We start from the raw sequence: 10,589 nt of genomic DNA, 5'->3' as shown, positions 1-10,589 counted from the left end.
ACATTAGATGGTTGTCCTATCTAATTCACAGATTTCCTATGGTAAATTTGTAAACTTGTGCACAATGAAGATATCTCACCTTGTACTCCTCATTCTTGTTTTCTTCATTCTATACTCATTTATAAATATTACTGGTATATGCTGGCAGCAATGTGTGGCAGGCTGTGGAGAGGAGGTCCAGGGCAGCCTAACATCCAGAGTTGAGTTGAAGAGAACCTGGACAGAATGGGAAAAATAGCTATCATGGGGCAATCACATGACCTGAAGAATGATGGGGAAATGAAAAGTAGGTTGTGTGAGCATGAAAAATTTGGCATTTGCAGAAGTGCTTGGGGAGGGCTAGATTATAGGAGACAAATAGAGGATGCATTTTTTTTAGGGACAGGAAAACTCTCAGCTGTAGGGCACCCTGTGTAGAGTTAGCATCTATGTAGAGCTCTCATCCTAGAACAGTTATATGTCAGCAGTACAATGGGTGAAACTGCAGCCCAGTTAACATGCAGAGTTATGAAACAGGCAGTGAGAAACTAACCAGGGCTTTGACTAGGTTTTTTTGCTGCTGTGCAGGAGAACAAGGGCTTGCAGAGTTTTGTTGGGTATATCTACCATGTTCGTAAACTTTTGTTCATATGAACTGGAGCTTAATTTTTTTTTTCATTTATCCAATGATTGTCAGCGTTGTTACAGAAGATTAATCTGGTAGAGGATCTGCATTATCTCCTGTTTACAAACAGGGTTCTCATGCTATTGTAGCAATTACAAAGCTCTTGGAATTTAAATTCATCCCTACTTTCCACCTCTCATGCTCTACCACTTGCCTATTCAAGAATTTGAATAGGGAAGAGAGTGGAATTTGTTTCTTGGACTAGCATTACAAGAACTGTTTAGAAATTAGTCCCGTGGGGAACCAATGCAGATTTAATGGAATCTGAAAATATACTGATCTCAGAAGTATTGGTTAAGCACATTAACATTTATTAAGCAGATTTTCACTCATTTTTAATTTTCCAGCACTGAGAAATGTGTCTTCATTAAGAACTCATATGGGTGCTAGAGAGATGGCTCAGTGATGAGGACCACTGGCTGCTCTTGCATGGGTGCTGAATTCAATTGCAGCAACCCACATGGTGGCACACAACCATTTATAACGGGGCAAATGCTCTCTTCTGATATATCAGAAGATAACTACAATGTATTCATATAAGTAAAACAAATTTTTTGAAAAAGAACTCATATGAAGCATTCTTAATTTTCCACTTTAAAATGTAAAATAGTATACTATATATGCAGTGAGAGAGTATCAGGCCACAGTAGTTTTACAGTGATAAGCATTTTAGAGAGGACAGAATTGGAAAGCATCTTTTAAATAATTCTGAACACCCAGACGTATGAGAAAAATAGACGCTAATTGTGTTTTGGTATAACAAAGAGTAGTTTTCCAATATGTGCATGAACAAAGTGGTTTTATGTTGTTTTAGTTTTGTTTTGTTTTACTGAATTTATCACTCTGTTGCCTTACCTTCCTCAAAACTAACTCACCATGTAGTCCAACCTCCCTAATGCTAGGACTAAAGCAGTACACCAACATAGCTCATTCAAACACTGCTTTAATTTTAGCATTTAATGCAATTAATTAATGCAATTAATTAATTATGGGCTTGCATTTCTCTCAAAAGGAATGGCATTGCCTAGACTTTGCTCAGTGGATTTTGTACAAAGATTAAATGTGGCAGAACTGCAGCAGTCTGGTTTCTGTGGGTGCGAATAGTTTTCTTGCAGTCTTGCTTGCTCATCTTTAGGAGAAGCTGCATGTATCATAGCTCTGTTTGACTTTCATGTCTACAGAGAAAAGAGAAAAGAACAACACATACTGTATCTCTTATTCATGTGTATTCTAGTAGAGGTGAGGCCTATTTCATTTTTTTTTTTGTTCCATGATAAATTCAGAAACTGAGTCATATAAAAGATTGTCATGCCAATCACTCATTTCCATGCCAGCCCTTGAGTTTTGACTGATGTGTGATTGGAAATGGTGGAACTCAGCCTGAGCCCAGAGTTTACTGTGTGCCACAGCTCTCTGTATACAGTTTCCGCTGGGAAAAGCTGATCTCACAGTAGTGCTGACACACCTAAGAGCACAGGTAAGAACACTTCTGCTCCAAGGGACCTGTGCAGAACCCTCAAGATACAGGAATCGAGGAGCAGTCTGAGACAGGATCCTTCCAATTCCTGTCTGCACCCAGAGACAACCCTGTCCCACAACTCTTTGTACCCACTGGGAGAGAGCTGGTCTTCCAGTAGTGCTGACACACAAGAGGGTCAAGCCACTGTAAGAAACAGCAAGACCAGCTAACACCAGAGATAAGCAGATGGCAAGAGGCAAGGGAAAGAACCTAAGCAACAGAAATCAAGGCCACTTGGCAACATAAGACCCCAGTTCCCCCACCATAGGAAGCCATGGATAACCCCAACACACTGGAAAAACAAGATTTTGATTTAAAATAAGAACTCTTGATGATGTTAGAAGACTTTAAGAAAGTCACAAGTAACTGCCTTAAAGAAATACAAGACAAAACAGGTAAACACGTAAAAGCCCTTAAAGGAGAAGCACAAAAATCATAAAAACAGGTGAAGGAATTGAACAAATTCACAAAGAATCTAAAAACGGAACTAGAAACAATAAGGGAAACACAAAGAGAGACAACCCTGGAAATAAAAAACCCCAGGAAAGAGATCAGGAGTCATAGACACAAGCATCACAAAGAGAATACAAGAGATAGAAGAGCGAATCTCAGAGGCAGAAGATACAATAGAAAACATCAACACAACTGTCAAAGAAAATGCAAAGCACAAAAAGCTCCTAACACAAAACATCCAGGAAATGCAGTATAATGAGAAGATCAAGCCTAAGAATAATAGGTATAGAAAAGAGTGAAGACTTCCAACTTAAAGGGCCAGAAAATATCTTCAGCAAAATTATGGAAGAAAACTGCTCTAACCTAAAGAAAAAGATGTCCATAAACATACAAGAAGCCTACAGAACTCTAAATAGATTGGACCAGAAAAAAATTCCTCCCGTCATCTAATAGTTGAAACACCAAACACACAAAACAAAACAAAAAAGAAAAAACAAACAAAAAAAAAAGAATGTTAAAAGCAGTAATGGAAAAAGGTCAAGTAACATATAAATGCATAATCATATCAGAGTTCTCCCCAGAGACTGTGAGAGCCAGAAGATCCTAGGCAGATGTCATATAGACCCTAAGAGAACACAAATGCCAGCCCAGGCTAGTGTATCCAGCAAAACTCTCAATTAACAAAGATGGAGAAACCAAGATAATCCACGACAAATCCAAATTTACACTATATCTTTCTACAAATCCACCCCTACAAAGGATAATAGATGGAAAACTCCAACACAGAGAGGGAAATGAAAACCCTGGAAAGAGCAAGAAAGTAATCTTTCAACTAACCCAAAAGAAGATAGTCACACAACCAATGCCACAAGGACACTTGTACTAATATGTTCATAGGAGTGTTGGGATAGCCAGAAGCTAGATACAACTCAGAAGTCCCTAAACAGAAAAGTGAATACAGAAAAATGTGGTTTATATACACAATGCAATCCTATTCAGCTATTAAAATAGATGACATCAGGAATTTTGCAGGCAAATTGATGGAACTAAAAACTACGAGGTATATACTCAATGATAAGTGGATATTAACCAAAAAGTACAGAATGTCCATGATACAACTCAGAGACCATATAAAGTTTAATAGGAAGGAAAGCACAACTCTGGCTACTTCAACCCCACTTAGATCGGGGGAGGGCACAAAATAATAAGAGGAGGCAGATGGAGGGAGGGATTCGAGAAGGAAGAGGAAGAGGGGAGAGGAAAAGGGGGACAGGATCAGATACAGGGGAGACAGAAGCAAAGCCCTTAGGGCCAGTAGAAGGAATGGAAATATCCAGCTCAGGGGTTTGGGAGGGTGAAGGGTAGAAAGTCCAAGAACATTGGAATGGGAGAAGTTCTCAGGACTCAATGGTGACAACCTTAGCCAAAACACCCAAAAGTGGGGAAATAGAACCTCCAGAGACCACCACAAGTAAATGGAAATGATCCCCAGTTGACGCATGGGGCCACCCACCCATCCTCAAAAATTTGAAGGAACATAATTGCTCCTATCTAAAGGAAATACAGCAATAAAAATTGAGCAGAGATAGAAGAAATGTCTGTCCAGTGACCTAGCTAATTTGTGTTCATCCCATGTGTAGATACCAAACCCCAACATCATTACTGATACTATGTTTTGCTTGCAGAGAGGAGTCTAGCATGGCTGTCCTCTGAGAGTCTAACAGCAGGTTGACTGAGACAAAGCCACGTGCTGAGAGCCAACCATTGTACTGAGTTCTGGGACCCCTAAGGAAGAAATAGGGGAAGGAGCTCAAGGTTATTGCAACCCCAAAGGAAGGAAAACAGATATCAACTGACCTAGACCACACAGAGCTTCCAGAAAATAAGCTACAAATCAAAGAACATACATGAACTGGTCAATGACCCCAGGCACTTACATAGAAGAGGATTACTATGATGGCCTCAGTGGGAGAGGATACACCTATTCTTGTAGAAACTTGATCCCCCAGGGAAGGAGAATGTTGGCTGGTGTGAGGTGATGAGTAGGTGGGTGGGTGGGTAAGCAACATCTCAGAATCAAATGGGAGGAAAAAGGGTGAAGAACTCAGGGACTAGGGGACCTGGAGTGAGGAAAACATTTGCAATATAAATAAATAAAATATTTTGATAAAATATTAATACAGAGACTTGGTGTGAAATTTAACAGAAATTGAATATCATTCTTTGTAGAAAGAAAGAAGTCATAAAATCAATATGGTAGTACAGAAATAACCTGGATAGCCAAAAACACACTACTTTAGCAATGGACCATGGTTAAAACATGCTAACTGTATTATACTTCATAAAGAAAACACAGTAAGTCCATATGAGCTTTTGTCAAAGGTGACAATAGAACTTCAAATGCATTGTTCTGACATCATATATAAAGGAGTAATGAAGGGGTTGGGGATTTAGCTCAGTGGTAGAGTGCTTGCCTAGCAGGTGCAAGGCCCTGAGTTCGGTCCCCAGCTCCAGAAAAAAAATAAAATAAAATAAATAAAGGAGTAATGATTCAATCACCACCCTAGAAAAGAACTTAGAGATGCAGATTGTCAGCAATGACCACCAACCTGAGAAAGCATTTGGAAAAATAAAATTGTTAATGAAACCTGGTAAAAGTGTCTTTGCTACTGGCTCTGAGGTAGAAAAACTTGGGAAAAAAATTGAAGTTCTGAAAGGCATAATTTAATTAGTTAAGCTAGGGTCCTTTAAGGGCATGAAACAAGAAAAGTCGCAGTATTGACTAATGTGATTCTAACCGAGGATGACCAAGGATGATTGATTTCTTTCTTTCTTTCTTCCTTTTTTTTTTTTTTTAGATTACTAATTTTATTCTTTTTTTCCATCTTTATTAAATTGGGTATTTCTTATTTACATTTCCAATGTTATTCCCTTTCCCAGTTTCCTGGCCAACATCTCCCTAACTCCTCCCCCTCCCCTTCTATATGGGTGTTCCCCTCCGAAACCTCCCCCATTACTGCCCTTCCCCCCAAGAAACCTGTTCACTGGGGGTCCAGCCTTGGCAGGACCAAGGGCTTCTGATTCTACTGGTGCCCTTACTAGGCTATTCATTGCTACCTATGCAGTTGGAGTCCAGTTAGTCCATGTATAGTCTTTGGGTAGTGGCTTAGTCCCTGGAAGCTCTGCTTGGTTGGCATTGTTGTTCATATAAGGTATCAAGCCCTTTCAAGCTCTTTCAGCCCTTTTTCTGATTTCTTCAATGGGGGTCTCATTATCAGTTCAGTGATTTGCTGCTGGAATTCGCCTATGTATTTGCCACATTCTGACTGTGTCTCTCAGGAGAGATCTACGTCGTGTTCCTGTCAGCCTGCACTTCTTTGCTTCATCTTATCTATGTATGGGCCACTTGTGGGGCAGCCTCTGAATGGGCATTCCTTCAGCCTGTGTTCTAAACTTTGCCTCTATATACCCTCCCAAGGGAATTCTTGTTCCCCTTTTAAAGAAGGAGTGACCCATTCGCATTTTGGTCATCCTTCTGAAGTTTTGTGTGTTCTGTGCATCTAGGATAATTCAAGCATTTGAGCTAATATCCACTATTCATGACTGCATACCATGTGTGTTTTTCCTGTGATTGGGTTACATCACTCAGGATGGTATATTCCAGTTCCATACATTTGCCTATGAATTTCATAAAGTCATTGTTTTTGATAGATGAGTAGTACTCCATTGTGTAGATGTACCATATTTTCTGTATCCATTCCTCTGTTGAAGGGCATCTGGGTTCTTTCTAGCTTCTGGCTATTATAAATAAGGCTGCTATGAACATAGTGGAGCATGTGTCTTTGTTATATGTTAGGGCATCTTTTGGGTACATGCCCAAGAGTGGTATAGCTGGGTCCTCAGGTAGTGCAATGTCCAATTTTCTGAGGAATCTCCAGACTGATTTCCAGCGAGGTTGTACCAGTCTGCAACCCCACCAACATTGGGGGAGTGTTCCTCTTTCTCCACATCCTCGCAAGCATCTGCTGTAGCCAGAGTTTTTGATCTTAGCAATTCTGACCTGTGTGAGGTGGAATCTCAGGGTTGTTTTGATGTGCATTTCCCTTATGACTAAAGATGTTGAACATTTCTTTAGGTGTTTCTCAGCCACTCGGCATTCCTCAGCTGTGAATTCTTTGTTTAGCTCTGAACCCCATTTTAAATAGGGTTATTTTTCTCCCTGCAGTCTAACTTCTGGAGTTCTTTGCATATTTTGGTTATGAGCCCTCTATTAGTTGTATGATTGGTAAAGATCCTTTTCCAATCTGTTGGTTGCCGTTTTGTCCTAACAACAGTGTCTTTTGCCTTACAGAAACTTTGCAGTTTTATGAGATCCTATTTGTTAGTTCTTGATCTTAGAACATAAGCCATTGGTGTTTTGTTCAGGAAATTTTCTCCAGTGCCCATGTTTGAGAGTCTTCCCCACTTGTTCTTCTATTAGTTTGAGTGTATCTGGTTTGATGTGGAGGTCCTTGTTCCACTTAGATTTAAGCTTTGTACAGGGTGATAAGCATGGATCGATCTGCATTCTTCTACATGCTGACCTCCAGTTGAAACAGCACCATTTGCAGAAAATGCTATCTTTTTTCCATTGGATGGTTTTGGCTCCTTTGTCAAAAATTAAGTGACTATACTTATGTTGGATCGTTTCTTCATCTTCAATTCTATTCCACTGGTCTATCTGCCTGTCTCTGTACCAATACCATACAGTTTTTAATCACTATTGTTCTGTAATACTGCTTGAGTTCAGGGATAGTGATTCCCCCTGAAGTCCTTTTATTATTTAGGATAGTTTTAGCTCTCCTGGGTTTTTTGTTATTCCAGATGAATTTGCAAATTTTTCTGTCTAACTCTTTAAAGAATTGGATTGGTATTTTGATGTGGATTGCATTGAATCTGCAGATCGTTTTTGGTAAAATTGACATTTTTACTATATTAATCCTGCCAATTCATGAACATGGGAGATCTTTCCATTTTCTGAGATATTCTTCAATTTCTTTCTTCAGAGGCTTGAAGTTCTTATCATACAGATATTTCACTTGCCTGGTTAAAGTCACACCGAGGTATTTTATATATTGGGGGACTATTATGAAGGGTGTCATTTCCCTAATTTCCTTCTCAGCTTGTTTCTTTTTTGTGTAGAGGAAGGCTACTGATATATTTGAGTTAATTTTATACCCAGCCACTTTGCTGAAGGTGTTTATCAGCTTTAGTAGTTCTCTGGTGGAACTTTTGGTATCACTTAAATGTACTATCACATCATCTGCAAATAGTGATATTTTGACTTCTTCCTTTCCAATATGTATCCCTTTGATCTCCTTTTGTTGTCTGATTGCTCTGTCCATGATTTTGAAAACTATATTCAATAAGTAGGGAGAGAGTTTGGAGCCTTATCTAGTCCCAGATTTCAGTGGGATAGCTCCAAGTTTCTCTTCACTTAGTTTGATGATAGCTACTGATTTTCTGTGTATTGCTTTTGCTATGGTTAGTTATGGGCCTTGAATTCTTATTCTTTCCAGGACTTTTATCATGAAATGGTGTTGAATTTTTCAAATGCTTTCTCAGCATCTAATGAAATGATCGTGTGGTTTTTATATTTCAGTTTGTTTATATAATGGATTACATTGATGGTTTTCCATATATTAAACCATCCCTGCATACCTGGGATGAAGCCTACTTGATCATGATGGATGATTGTTTTGATGTGCTCCTGGATTCGGTTTGCAAGAATTTTGTGTATTTTTGTGTCGATATTCATAAGGGAAATTGGTCTGAAGTTCTCTTTCTTTGTTCGGTCTTTGTGTGGTTTAGGTATAAGGTAGTTGTGGCTTCATAGAAGTAATTCGGTAGCGCTCAGTCTGTTTCAATTTTGTGGAATAGTTTGGATAATATTGGTATGAGATCTTCTATGATGGTCTGATAGAATTCTGCAGTAAACCCATCTGGACCTGGGCTCTTTCTGGTTCGGAGACTTTTAATGACTGCTTCTATTTCATTAGGAGTTATGGGATTGTTTAAATGGTTTATCTGTTCCTGATTTAACTTTGGTACCTGGTATCTGTCTAGGAAATTGTCCATTTTCTCAAGATTTTCAAGTTTTGTTGAATATAGGCTTTTGTAGTAGGATCTGATGATTTTTTTAATTTCCTCTGATTCTGTTGTTATGTCTCCCTTTTCATTTCTGATTTTGTTAATTTGGACACACTCTCTGTGTCCTGATGATTTTTTTCTTATACACCATTCTGCCTTCAGCTTTGTGATATGATTTAATAAGAATTGCTGGGGTTGGGGATTTGGCTCAGTGGTAGAGCGCTTGCCTAGGAAGCGCAAGGTCCTGGGTTTGGTCCCCAGCCCCGAAAAAAAAAGAAAAAAAAAGGAAAAAAAAAAAGAAAAAAAATTGCTGAATAGTACATTTGCATTCAGAGGATTTAAAGTAATTATGACTGACTTTTAAGTAAACATTAAGATTTCTAATTCTTTTTAGATTCTTATACGGTTACGTTTAAAGATAAATAATGAAATAATCACTCCTTTCTTTTTAATTGCAGATTTCTGTCTGTTAGCAAGAGAATTGTTTGAGAAAAACACTTTGATTCCTTTTACTTTGTTAATCTATAACAAGTTGCTTGTTTTGTTTACCTGTACTATGTTCTATTATTTCTGTAAAGGTACTGAGAAAATAGTTTTTTTTTTTTATATTCATTCAGTCAGAGAAAACTCAAACATAATCCTACTGCCTGAAAGAATTTTCAGCACTATGTAAACCATGGGAGAAAGAATAAAGTGGTCAAAACATTGTTCTTTTCACCTACCAACTACGTTTATGTATATACATGTGTAAAGTTTGGTGAGAGTGTGTTGGAACTTCATTTAATTCATCCGTCATATCTATCTGTATGTATATATGTAAAGCTTGTTTGGGTGTGTGTTGAGCTTGCATCTTCCAGCAGTTGTGTGTGTATTCTGTGTGTGTGTGTGTGTGTGTATTTATGTATGTATGTATAGATAGATAGATAGATAGATAGATAGATAGATAGATAGATAGATAGATAGATAGATAGATAGATATTATGTGTGAAATGCTTGAAGCCTGCTTGTTGGAATTTTGTTTCATCCACCCACCAGTAAGTGTTTATGTGTGTGTGTGTGTGTGTGTGTGTGTGTGTGTGTGTGTGTGTGTATATATATATATATATATATATATGTGTGTGTGTGTGTGTGTGTGTGTGTGTGTGTGTGAAATGCTTGGATCCTGCTTTTCAGAGCATTGCTTGAGTTTTCTATCATGTGAATATGTATATGTTTGTCTGTCTGTGTCTGTCTGTCTGTGAGTATGTCTGTTGTTGGACCTTATCTTTATTTAACCTCTCTCCCCATCCCTATCCCTCCCCCTCCTTCCTCATCCCCCCTCCCCTATCTCTCCCTCTCCCCCTCCTCTCCTTATCCTTCCTTCTCCTCTCTCTCTCTCTCTCTCTCTCTCTCTCTCTCTCTCTCTCTCTCTCTCTCTCTGTTGCGGATGTGTGTGTGTCAGTGAGTAAGAGAATGAATGAGTGAGTGAGTGAAGGGTTGCATTCTCCCTTTCTCTTCACTAATTGCTGACTGCCCAAACCTTCAAGCCCAGTTGATTTCTGGACCAATCCCCATCAGCTTCTCTCAGCACTGACCCTTGCTAGCTGACTACCTCAGATTACTCTGTGGTGTCAAGGCAGATTGTTGAATAGTCATCTAAATTTCACATAGAAGAGGTTATTTCAACAAGCTCTGTTTTTCCTGTCCATTTCAAGTGTGTCTTTTTATGATATACTTAAAAAGGTGAGTGTTCTTATGTAAAATGCTTAATCCCAACCATCTGTACCCATATTCCACTTTTTCTCTGTTGGTTCCTGTAATTCTAACACCATAGTAGAAAATTGA

The sequence above is a fragment of the Rattus rattus genome, chromosome 2 (genome assembly GCF_011064425.1).
Source record: "Rattus rattus isolate New Zealand chromosome 2, Rrattus_CSIRO_v1, whole genome shotgun sequence".
Classification (NCBI taxonomy): domain Eukaryota; kingdom Metazoa; phylum Chordata; class Mammalia; order Rodentia; family Muridae; genus Rattus; species Rattus rattus.
This window is presented reverse-complemented; position numbering follows the sequence as displayed.